The sequence below is a fragment of the Ranitomeya imitator genome, chromosome 1 (genome assembly GCF_032444005.1).
Source record: "Ranitomeya imitator isolate aRanImi1 chromosome 1, aRanImi1.pri, whole genome shotgun sequence".
Classification (NCBI taxonomy): Eukaryota; Metazoa; Chordata; class Amphibia; order Anura; family Dendrobatidae; genus Ranitomeya; species Ranitomeya imitator.
Genome location: NC_091282.1, coordinates 598,035,499 through 598,048,866, shown reverse-complemented (window position 1 = coordinate 598,048,866; position 13,368 = coordinate 598,035,499).

The window sequence follows — 13,368 nt, the reverse complement described above, 5'->3', positions numbered from 1 at the left end:
CAGGTCATAACAGTACAGCTGGCCAAAAGTATTAATGCATCTCAATAGAGGGATAAGAGAAGTTCTGAGACCATTTTTTTTTCTTTGCAGTGTGTTTTGTCTCTCTTTTCCCCTTTACCTCTGGGTGGTTCAGGACACCGGTGTAGACATGGACATTCAAGGTCTGTATTCTTGGATGGATAATCTCACTGCAAGGGTACAAAACATTCAAGATTTTGTGGTTCAGAATCCGATGTCAGAGCCTAGGATTCCAATTCCTGATTTGTTTTTTGGGGATAGATCTAAGTTCCTGAATTTCAAAAATAATTGTAAATTGTTTCTTGCTTTGAAACCTCGCTCCTCAGGTGACCCTGTTCAACAAGTAAGGATCATTATTTCTTTGTTACGTGGCGACCCTCAAGACTGGGCATTTTCCCTTGCGCCAGGAGATCCGGCATTGCGTGATGTTGATGCGTTTTTCCTGGCGCTTGGATTGCTTTATGACGAACCAAATTCAGTGGATCAGGCAGAGAAAATCTTGCTGGCTCTGTGTCAGGGTCAGGATGAAGCGGAGATATATTGTCAGAAATTTAGAAAGTGGTCTGTGCTTACTCAGTGGAATGAGTGTGCCCTGGCAGCAATCTTCAGAAAGGGTCTCTCTGAAGCCCTTAAGGATGTAATGGTGGGATTTCCCATGCCTGCTGGTCTGAATGAGTCTATGTCTTTGGCCATTCAGATCGATCGACGCTTGCGTGAGCGTAAAGCTGTGCACCATTTGGCGGTATTATCTGAGCATAGGCCTGAGCCTATGCAATGTGATAGGACTTTGACCAGAGCTGAACGGCAAGAACACAGACGTCGGAATGGGCTGTGTTTTTACTGTGGTGATTCCACTCATGCTATCTCCGATTGTCCTAAGCGCATTAAGTGGTTCGCTAGGTCTGCCACCATTGGTACGGTACAGTCTAAATTTCTATTGTCCGTTACTCTGATTTGCTCTTTGTCATCCTATTCTGTTATGGCATTTGTGGATTCAGGCGCTGCCCTGAATTTGATGGACTTGGAGTTTGCTAGGCGCTGTGGTTTTTTCTTGGAGCCCTTGCAGTATCCTATTCCATTGAGAGGAATTGATGCTACGCCTTTGGCCAAGAATAAGCCTCAGTACTGGACCCAATTGACCATGTGCATGGCTCCTGCACATCAGGAGGATATCCGCTTTTTGGTGTTGCATAATCGGCATGATGTGGTCGTTTTGGGGTTACCATGGCTACAGGTTCATAATCCAGTATTGGACTGGAAATCTATGTCTGTGTCCAGCTGGGGTTGCCAGGGGATACATGGTGATGTTCCATTTTTGTCAATTTCGTCTTCCACTCCTTCTGAAGTTCCGGAGTTTTTGTTGGATTATCGGGATGTATTTGATGAGCCCAAAGCCAGTGCCCTACCTCCTCATAGGGATTGCGATTGTGCAATTAATTTGATTCCTGGTAGTAAGTTTCCTAAGGGCCGATTGTTCAATTTATCTGTGCCAGAACACGCCGCTATGCGGAGTTATATAAAGGAATCCTTGGAGAAAGGCCATATTCGCCTGTCGTCATCACCGTTAGGAACAGGGTTCTTTTTTGTGGCCAAGAAGGATGGTTCTTTGAGACCTTGTATTGATTACCGCCTTGCTTTGGAAGTGCATTTGAACAGCAAGGTGGATTGCTGTTGAGGGGAACTAGAAAAAAAAAATTAAAAAAAAAATAAATCTATAAATCTTCAGCAGAGCGAGTGTGAGCGAGCTGAGTGTGGCCTGAGCGTAAGTGTGGACGGCGGTAAGTGTGACTTGTGATTCAGTGAAGAGGTATTTGGAAAGCCTTTAACAAATACCTGTGTGAATTGGTGTGAGTTGCTGAATTGGGGGTAGCTATATTCATAAGGGTTAACTTAGGGTGGGGGCTCATAGTTAAGGGTTTATAAGGGGCATCTGTTTGGGTCTCAAGTCCTTTTTGGAAGTGCATTTGAACAGCAAGGTGGATTGCTGTTGAAGGGAACTAGAAAAAAAAAAAAATCTATAAATCTTCAGCAGAGCGAGTGTGAGCGAGCTGAGTGTGACCTGAGTGTAAGTGTGGACGGCGGTAAGTGTGACTTGTGATTCAGTGACTTTGGAGTCAGGGAGTTTTCAAGGGAGGAATTACTGAATTGCTGTCTGATTTTTATTAATACTTTGTAATTATTTAAATTTTTTTTATTGAACTGTTCTGTCTGGTGCAATCCCCATTAGGAAATGTGCTCCACGATTGTCAATGCCATCCAGTGCACATCTTGCCACATGTATGCAGTCCTTGAGCAGCCGATCGAGGGTGCATACTGCTGTGCGAGATGTGAGCACGTTGTGCATTTGGAAACCCAGATTCTGACTCTAAATGTGCAGCTGGCAACACTGAGATCCATAGACAATATGGAAAGGAGTCTTCTGCTCACGGAGCAGACGCTCAATGGGACAGATGAGGGGGGGGATGGTGGGATGGAGCTGCAGAACAATGAAGTAGCAAGCTGGGTGACAGTTAGGAAGCGGGGTAGAGGGAAGAGTGCCAGGGAGGCTAGTCCTGATCTGGAACACCCCAATAAGTTTGCTAAGTTGGCAGATGAGGGGGGTGCCAGTACAGGGGTAGCACTGCTGCAGCCAGGCATGTCCTCTGAAAGCCGGAGGAGTGACTGCTCCAGTAAGGAGGGAAATAGGAGAGCAGGGCAGGCCAGACAGGTGCTGGTAGTGGGCGACTCAATTATTAGGGGAACAGATAGGGCAATCTGTCACAAAGACAGGGATCGTCGAACGGTGTGCTGCCTACCTGGCGCTCGAGTCCGACACATCGCTGATCGGGTGGACAGATTATTGGGAGGGGCTGGTGAGGACCCAGCGGTCATGGTGCACATTGGCACTAATGACAAAGTTAGACGTAGGTGGAAGGTCCTTAAAGATGATTTCAGGGAATTAGGCTGCAAGCTGAAAGCAAGGACCTCCAATGTGGTATTTTCCGAAATACTGCCGGTACCACGTGCCACGCCAGAGAGGCAACGGGAGATTAGGGAGGTTAATAAGTGGCTCAAGAATTGGTATAGGAAAGAGGGGTTTGGGTTCCTGCAGAACTGGGCCGACTTCTCAGTTGGCTACAGGCTCTACGCTAGGGACGGGCTGCACCTAAATGGGGAGGGTGCAGCTGTGCTGGGGGAGAGAATGGCTAGAAGGTTGGAGGAGTGTTTAAACTAGGAATTGGGGGGGAGGGTATTCATTTTATAGGAGGGGAAGATAGTGCAGACAGAGACCTGGGCACAAATAAGGAAGTTGGGGGTGGCGGTGGCATGGGGGGTGGGGTCAGAATAGTTAATAATTTAAGAAATAGAAGTACAGAGAGGAACATAAAGTGCATGTATACTAATGCCAGAAGCCTCGCCAACAAAATGGACGAATTAGAACTAATGTTGTTGGAGCATAATTATGACATGGTGGGGATATCTGAAACGTGGCTGGATGAGAGCCATGACTGGGCTGTTAACTTGCAGGGCTATAGCCAGTTCAGAAATAACCGTACAGATAAGCGAGGGGGAGGGGTGTGTCTATATGTAAAATCATCCTTAAAACCCATCCTGCGCGATAGTATAGGTGAATTTAATGAAAATGTAGAATCCCTGTGGGTGGAGATAAGGGGAGGGGGAAAAAATAATACATTACTGATAGGGGTTTGTTATAAATCTCCAAAAATAATGGAAGCAATGGAGAATATCCTCGTTAAGCAAATAGATGAAGCTGCGACTCAAGGAGAAGTCATTATTATGGGGGACTTCAACTACCCTGAAATAGATTGGGGAACAGAAACCTGCAGTTCCAGCAAAGGTAATCGGTTTTTGACAATTATGAGAGACAATTACCTTTCACAACTGGTTCAGGACCCAACAAGAAGGGGGGCACTACTAGACCTAATATTAACCAACAGGCCAGACCGCATATCAAATATAAGGGTTGGGGGTCACTTGGGAAATAGCGATCACAAAATAATAAGTTTTCATGTATCCTTTAAAAAGATGTGTAGTAGAGGGGTTACAAGGACACTAAACTTCAGGAGGGCAAATTTCCAACGGATGAGAGAGGATCTTGGTGCTATTAACTGGGACGATATCCTGAGACACAAAAATACACAAAGAAAATGGGAGACATTTATTAGCATCCTGGATAGGACCTGTGCACAGTATGTACCGTATGGGAATAAACATACTAGAAATAGGAGGAAACCAATATGGCTAAATAGAGCTGTAAGGGGCGCAATAAGTGACAAAAAGAAAGCATTTAGAGAATTAAAGGAAGTAGGTAGTGAGGAGGCATTAAATAAATACAGAAAATTAAATAAATTCTGTAAAAAGCAAATCAAGGCAGCAAAGATTGAGACAGAGAGACTTATTGCCAGAGAGAGTAAAAATAATCCTAAAATATTCTTTAACTACATAAATAGTAAGAAACTAAAAAATGATAGTGTTGGCCCCCTTAAAAATAGTCTGGGTGAGATGGTGGATGAGGATGAGGAAAAAGCCAATATGCTAAATGACTTTTTTTCATCAGTATTTACACAAGAAAATCCCATGGCAGACAAAATGTCTAGTGATAAAAATTCCCAATTAAATGTCACCTGCTTAACCCAGTAGGAAGTGCGGCGTCGTCTAAAAATCACTAAAATTGACAAATCTCCGGGCCTGGATGGGATACACCCTCGAGTACTGCAGGAATTAAGTACAGTCATTGATAGACCATTATTTTTAATCTTTAAAGACTCCATAATAACAGGGTCTGTGCCACAGGACTGGCGTATAGCAAATGTGGTGCCAATATTCAAAAAGGGAACAAAAACTGAACTCGGAAATTATAGGCCAGTAAGTTTAACCTCTACTGTGGGTAAAATCCTGGAGGGCATTCTAAGGGACGCTATACTGGAGTATCTAAAGAGGAATAACCTCATGACCCAGTATCAGCACGGGTTTACTAGGGACCGTTCATGTCAGACTAATTTGATCAGTTTCTATGAAGAGGTAAGTTCCGGATTGGACCAAGGGAACCCAGTGGATGTAGTGTATATGGACTTTTCAAAAGCTTTTGATACGGTGCCACACAAAAGGTTGATACATAAAATGAGAATAATGGGGATAGGGGAAAATATGTGCAAGTGGGTTGAGAGCTGGCTCAGGGATAGGAAACAAAGGGTGGTTATTAATGGAGCACACTCGGACTGGGTAGCGGTTAGCAGTGGGGTACCACAGGGGTCAGTATTGGGCCCTCTTCTTTTTAACATATTTATTAATGACCTTGTAGGGGGTATTCAGAGTAGAATTTCAATATTTGCAGATGACACTAAACTCTGCAGGGTAATCAATACAGAGGAGGACAATTTTATATTACAGGATGATTTATGTAAACTAGAAGCTTGGGCTGATAAATGGCAAATGAGCTTTAATGGGGATAAATGTAAGGTCATGCACTTGGGTAGAAGTAATAAGAGGTATAATTATGTGCTTAATTCTAAAACTCTGGGCAAAACCGTCAATGAAAAAGACCTGGGTGTATGGGTGGATGACAAACTTAAATTCAGTGGCCAGTGTCAGGCAGCGGCTACAAAGGCAAATAAAATAATGGGATGCATTAAAAGAGGCATAGATGCTCATGAGGAGAATATAATTTTACCTCTATACAAGTCACTAGTTCGACCACACTTAGAATACTGTGCACAGTTCTGGTCTCCGGTGTTTAAGAAAGACATAGCTGAACTGGAGCGGGTGCAGAGAAGAGCGACCAAGGTTATTAGAGGACTGGGGGGTCTGCAATACCAAGATAGGTTATTACACTTGGGGCTATTTAGTTTGGAAAAACGAAGACTAAGGGGTGATCTTATTTTAATGTATAAATATATGAGGGGACAGTACAAAGACCTTTCTGATGATCTTTTTAATCATAGACCTGAAACAGGGACAAGGGGGCATCCTCTGCGGTTGGAGGAAAAAAGGTTTAAGCATAATAACAGACGCGGATTCTTTACTGTAAGAGCAGTGAGACTATGGAACTCTCTGCCGTATGATGTTGTAATGAGTGATTCATTACTTAAATTTAAGAGGGGATTGGATACCTTTCTGGAAAAGTATAATGTTACAGGGTATATGCACTAGATTCCTTGATAGGGCGTTGATCCAGGGAACTAGTCTGATTGTGTGTGGAGTCGGGAAGGAATTTTTTTCCCCAATGTGGAGCTTACTCTTTGCCATATGGTTTTTTTTGCCTTCCTCTGGATCAACATGTTAGGGCATGTTAGGTTAGGCTATGGGTTGAACTAGATGGACATATAGTCTTCCTTCAACCTTAATAACTATGTAACTACAGTATGTAACTATGTAATAAAATTACAGTCAAATTTCAGTATCCTTTGCCGCTGCTGTCTGATTTGTTTGCTCGTATTAAAGGGGCTAGTTGGTTCACCAAGATAGACCTTCGAGGGGCGTATAATCTTGTGCGTATTAAACAGGGCGATGAATGGAAAACAGCATTTAATAAGCCCGAGGGCCATTTTGAGTACCTGGTTATGCCTTTCGGGCTTTCCAGTGCTCCATCAGTATTTCAGTCCTTTATGCATGACATCTTCCGAGAGTACCTGGATAAATTCCTGATTGTTTATTTGGATGATATTTTGGTCTTTTCAGATGATTGGGAGTCTCATATGAAGCAGGTCAGAATGGTGTTCCAGGTCCTTCGTGCGAATTCCTTGTTTGTGAACGGGTCAAAGTGTCTCTTTGGAGTTCAGAAGGTTTCATTTTTGGGTTTCATTTTTTTCCCCTTCTACTATCGAGATGGACCCTGTTAAAGTCCAGGCCATTTACGATTGGACTCAGCCGACATCTGTGAAGAGCCTGCAAAAGTTCCTGGGCTTTGCTAATTTTTATTGTCGCTTCATCGCTAATTTTTCTAGTGTTGCTAAACCGTTGACTGATTTGACCAAGAAGGGTGCTGATGTGGTCAATTGGTCTTCTGCGGCTGTGGAAGCTTTTCAGGATTTGAAGCGTCGTTTTTCTTCTGCCCCTGTGTTGTGCCAGCCAGATGTTTCGCTCCCGTTTCAGGTTGAGGTTGATGCTTCTGAGATTGGAGCAGGGGCTGTTTTGTCGCAAAGAAGTTCTGATGGCTCGGTGATGAAACCATGTGCTTTCTTTTCTAGAAAGTTTTCGCCTGCTGAGCGCAATTATGATCTTGGCAATCGAGAGTTGTTGGCCATGAAGTGGGCATTCGAGGAGTGGCGTCATTGGCTTGAAGGAGCCAAGCATCGCGTGGTGGTCTTGACAGATCACAAGAATTTGACTTATCTTGAGTCTGCCAAACGGTTGAATCCTAGACAGGCTCGATGGTCGCTATTTTTCTCCCGTTTTGATTTTGTGGTTTCGTACCTTCCGGGCTCTAAGAATGTGAAGGCTGATGCCCTGTCAAGGAGTTTTGTGCCTGACTCTCCGGGTGTTCCTGAGCCGGCGGGTATTCTCAAAGAGGGGGTAATTTTGTCTGCCATCTCCCCTGATTTGCGGCGGGTGCTGCAAAAATTTCAGGCTGATAGACCGTTGCCCAGCGGAGAAACTGTTTGTCCCTGATAAATGGACTAGTAGAGTTATCTCTGAGATTCATTGTTCAGTGTTGGCTGGTCATCCTGGAATCTTTGGTACCAGAGATTTGGTGGCTAGATCCTTTTGGTGGCCGTCTTTGTCACGGGATGTGCGTTCTTTTGTGCAGTCCTGTGGGACTTGTGCTCGGGCTAAGCCCTGCTGTTCTCGTGCCAGTGGGTTGCTTTTGCCCTTGCTGGTCCCGAAGAGGCCCTGGACGCATATTTCTATGGATTTTATTTCGGATCTCCCTGTCTCTCAAAAGATGTCGGTCATTTGGGTGGTTTGTGATCGCTTTTCTAAGATGGTCCATTTGGTACCCTTGTCTAAATTGCCTTCCTCCTCTGATTTGGTGCCATTGTTTTTCCAGCATGTGGTTCGTTTACATGGCATTCCGGATAACATCGTTTCGGACAGAGGTTCCCAGTTTGTTTCGAGGTTTTGGCGATCCTTTTGTGCTAGGATGGGCATTGATTTGTCTTTTTCCTCGGCTTTCCATCCTCAGACAAATGGCCAAACCGAACGAACTAATCAGACTTTGGAAACATATCTGAGATGCTTTGTTTCTGCTGATCAGGATGATTGGGTGTCCTTTTTGCCGTTGGCTGAGTTCGCCCTTAATAATCGGGCCAGCTCGGCTACTTTGGTTTCGCCATTTTTCTGCAATTCTGGTTTCCATCCTCGTTTCTCTTCAGGGCAGGTTGAGCCTTCGGACTGTCCTGGTGTAGATACTGTGTTGGATAGGTTGCAGCAGATTTGGACTCATGTGGTGGACAATTTGACATTGTCCCAGGAGAAGGCTCAACGTTTCGCTAACCGCCGGCGCTGTGTGGGTTCCCGACTTCGTGTTGGGGATTTGGTTTGGTTGTCGTCTCGTTATGTTCCTATGAAGGTTTCCTCTCCTAAGTTTAAGCCTCGTTTCATTGGTCCGTATAAGATTTCTGAGGTTCTCAATCCTGTGTCATTTCGTTTGGCCCTTCCAGCTTCTTTTGCCATCCATAATGTGTTCCATAGGTCGTTATTGCGGAGAAACGTGGCACCTGTGGTTCCATCCGTTGATCCTCCTGCCCCGGTGTTGGTTGAGGGGGAGTTGGAGTATGTGGTGGAGAAGATTTTGGATTCTCGTATTTCGAGACGGAAACTCCAGTACCTGGTCAAGTGGAAGGGTTATGGTCAGGAAGATAATTCCTGGGTTTTTGCCTCTGATGTTCATGCTGCCGATCTGGTTCATGCCTTTCATTTGGCTCATCCTGGTCGGCCTGGGGGCTCTGGTGAGGGTTCGGTGACCCCTCCTCAAGGGGGGGGGGTACTGTTGTGAATTCTGTTGTCAAGCTCCCTCCTGTGGTCATGAATGGTACTTCGGCTGGTTCTGTCCATGGACTTCCTCTGGTGGCTGTGGGTGGAGCCGCTGTTTCTGAGTTTCCTTCCACAGGTGACGAGGTTAATTCGTTAGCTGGCTGCTCTATTTAACTCCACTTAGATCATTGCTCCATGCCAGCTGTCAATGTTCCAGTATTGGTCTAGTTCGCTCCTGGATCGTTCTGGTTACCTGTTTACTCCAGCAGAAGCTAAGTTCCTCTAGCTATTTTCTTGTTTGCTATTTTTTCTGTCCAGCTTGCTTTTGTGAATTTTGTCTTGCTTGCTGGAAGCTCTGGGATGCAGAGTGGCCCCTCCGCACCGTGAGTCGGTGCGGAAGGTTTTTTTTCCTGCACACTCTGTGTGGCTTTTTGTAGGTTTTTATGCTGACCGCAAAGTGACCTTTCCTATCCTCTGTCTGTTCAGTAAGTCGGGCCTCTCTTTGCTAAATCTATTTCATCTCTGTGTTTGTGATTTTCATCTTAACTCACAGTCAATATATGTGGGGGGCTGCCTTTTCCTTTGGGGAATTTCTCTGAGGCAAGGTAGGCTTTATTTTTCTATCTTTAAGGCTAGCTAGTTTTGAGGCTGTGACGAGTTGCATAGGGAGCGTTTGGAGCAATCCACGGCTATTTCTAGTGTGTGTGATAGGATTAGGGATTGCGGTCAGCAGAGTTCCCACTTCCCAGAGCTTGTCCTGTGTTATTGTAACTATCAGGTCTTTCCGGGTGCTCTTAACCACCAGGTCCATTATTGTCCTAACCACCAGGTCATAACATATGCTATATATAGAAGATGACATACAGGTATATACTATATACAGAGGAGATGACATACACGTATATACTATATACAGGAGATGACATACAGGTGTATACTATATATAAGGGAGATGACAAACATGTATATACTGAGGTGAAAATGAGAGGTGTGAGGTGAAAATGAAAAGGTGTGAGTGCAAAATGAGAGGAGTGAGGGAAAATAGTGGAGTGATCGGAAAATGACAGATGTGAGGTCGAAATGACAAGTGTTAGGAGGAATGAGAGGAGTGAGGGAAAAAATGAGAGGTGTGAGGGAGAAAATGAGAGATGTGAAGGGGAAAAGGAAATATGTGATTGGGAAAAGAGAGGCGTGATGGGAAAATAAGAGAAGTGAGGTGCTATAACTAACCACAGATATTTACTATGCCCAGGCAACGCCGGGCTCTTCAGCTAGTATAATAATATTGTCCCACACTGTGGCCCCATACACTAACAATGCCCTCCATTGTGGCCCCTGTACACTAATAATGCCCAGCAGCATTCTGGGCAGCACGGTGGCTCAGTGGTTAGCACTGCAGTCTTGCAGCGCTGGGATCCTGGGTTCAAATCTCACCAAGGACATCTGCTAGGAGTCTGTCTGTTTCTGTGGGTTTCCTTCAGGCTCTCCTGTTTCCTCCCACATTCCAAAGACATACTGATATGGAATGTAGATTGTGAGCCCCATCGGGGACGGTTTTGATAAAAAAACAAACTGTAAAGCGCTGCGGAATATGATGGCTGATGTCAGCTGCTGCGGGCCTAACACACAGTGGTGGCCGAGGGGGCCGGTGGTTCTCTGCCCCACAATAGTTCTTATTAGTGATGAGTGAGTATACTCGTTGCTTGGGTTTTCCCGAGCACGCTCAGGTAGTCTCTGAGTATTTGTTAGTGCTCTGGAGATATAGTTTTTGTGGAGGCAGCTGCATGATTTACTAAATCTCCGAGCAGTTACAAATACTCAGACCACCCAAGCAACGAGTATACTCACTCATCACTAGCTCTTAGCTGTGCGTCTGAGGATGCACATCAAGGTTATAACGGCAGCGGCGGCCCCTTTGGAGGTGGTTGCAGCCCCTCCGACCACCATCCTTACACCCTGCTGAGGCGGTGGAGTTCTGCGCAGGAGACCTGCTGTCGCTCCAAACTGTGCAGTACTCTGGGATTATGGATGGTGGTCATGTGAAGCGCAGCTCCGGTATTCAGAAGGGAGGAAATCGTCCCATTCTAGGTCTCTCTGCAGGTTCTGACCCAGACTTGTATATACTGACCATAAGACATAAGAATAAATAAGACCTAAGGGAGGTATCACGTGTAAAAGCCCAAACTACAGAGGATTTGTGTGTTTTTTAAGGGTCGGATACATCCTAATCCCAAATATTATTAGGCCGGCCTCACACTAGCGAGTACGGATGTAAGAGAGGTGCTGAAAATACGGATTGCATATGGTACAATGCTTCTCTATGCCCCTGCTCCTATCAGCCGTATTTTACTGATCCGTATTATACGGTCTTTTACGGCTGTAGAAAATCGCAGAATGCTGCGTTTGTCACCGTATTGCGCAAAAAATCCACCAATGAAAGTCTATGGGGGCCAGAAAAATACGGATTACACACGGACCAGCAGTGTGACTTGCGAGAAATACGCAGCGGTGTTAGAGAGAAAAGCCGGTAATTCAGTGCGGTGTACAGTAAAATCACACTGACAGCTTAAAATAGAATAGGTAGAATAAATGTTGACACATAGAATAGAGATATATATATATATATATATATATATATATTTCATCCAGCGCGAGATAGCTTAAAAGCCGGTAATTCAATTGCCGGAAGCCAGTACTTCAATTACCGGCTTTTGCTATCTCCTTCCTAAACCCGACATGATATGAGACCTGGTTTACATACAGTAAACCATCTCAGATTACCATTTTTTTTGCATATTCCACACTACTGTTAGTAGTGTGTATGTGCAAAATTTGGGCGCTCTAGCTATTAAATTAAAGGGTTAAATGGCAGAACAAATTGGCGTGGGCTCCCGCGCAATTTTCTCCGCCAGAGTAGTAAAGCCAGTGACTGAGGGCAGATATTAATAGCCTGGAGAGGGTCCATGGTTATTGCCCCCCCCTCCCGGCTAAAAACATCTGCCCCCAGCCACCCCAGAAAAGGCACATCTGGAAGATGCGCCTATTCTGGCACTTGGCCACTCTCTTCCCACTCCCGTGTAGCTGTTGTGGGATATGGGGTAATGAAGGGTTAATGTCACCTTGCTATTGTAAGGTGACATTAAGCCAGATTAATAATGGAGAGGCGTCAATTATGACACCTATCCATTATTAATATAATAGCATGAAATGGTTAAAAAAAAAAACACACACACATTATTAAAAATTATTTTAATGAAATAAAAATGCAGCTGTGCTCCTGCCTGCAAAACCCCGGGTAATGTAGGTCAATGACCTGTAGTTACCTTCAGTCGCGGTGATGCGCCCTCTGCTGGATGTCCCTCAAGCGTGGGAACTTTCCTGGAAAGCTTCCAGGCTCGAGTTCATAGGAGGACAACCAGCAGAGGGCGCCTCACCGCGAATGAAGGTAACTACAGGTCATTGACCTGCATTACCTTCATTCCCCGGGGTTTTACAGCCACCAGCACAGCTGCATTATAGCAGAGCTCCTGCCTGTAAAATATTTTAACCCCTTCAGATGGATTTACATCGTGGGACGTTATAGATCAACGGAAGGTATGTATATTGTTGGTTTATTATTTTTCCTTTGTTACAGAGTGAGGGTCTTCAGGTGGATTGAGCGAGCAATAAAATATTAAAACAACCTGTGTGTTTATTTCATTAAAATAATTTTTAATAATGTGTGTCTTTTTTTTAACCATTTCATGCTATTGGATTAATAATGGATAGGTGTCATAATTGACGCCTCTCCATTATTAATCTGGCTTACTGTCACCTTACAATAGCAAGGTGACATTAACCCTTCATTACCCCATATCCCACCGCTACACGGGAGTGGGAAGAGAGTGGCCAAGTGCCAGAATAGGCGCATCTTCCAGATGTGCCTTTTCTGGGGTGGCTGGGGGCAGATGTTTTTTAGCCAGAGGGGGCAATAACCATGGATCCTCTCCAGGCTATTAATATCTGCCCTCAGTCACTGGCTTTACTAGTCTGGCGGAGAAAATTGCACGGGAGCCCACGCCAATTTTTTCCGCCAGTTAACCCTTTAATTTAATAGCTAGAGCGCCCAAATTTTGCACATACACACTACTAACATTAGTAGTGTGGAATATGCAAACAAAATTGGGATATGAGATGATTTACTGTATGTAAACCATGTCTCATATCATGACGGGTTTAGGTAGGAGATAGCAAAAGCCGGCAATTGAATTACCAGCTTTAAAGCTATTAATATATATACATATATACAGTGGGGCAAAAAAGTATTTAGTCAGTCAGCAATAGTGCAAGTTCCACCACTTAAAAAGATGAGAGGCATCTGTAATTTACATCATAGGTAGACCTCAACTATGGGAGACAAACTGAGAAAAAAAAATCCAGAAAATCACATTGTCTGTT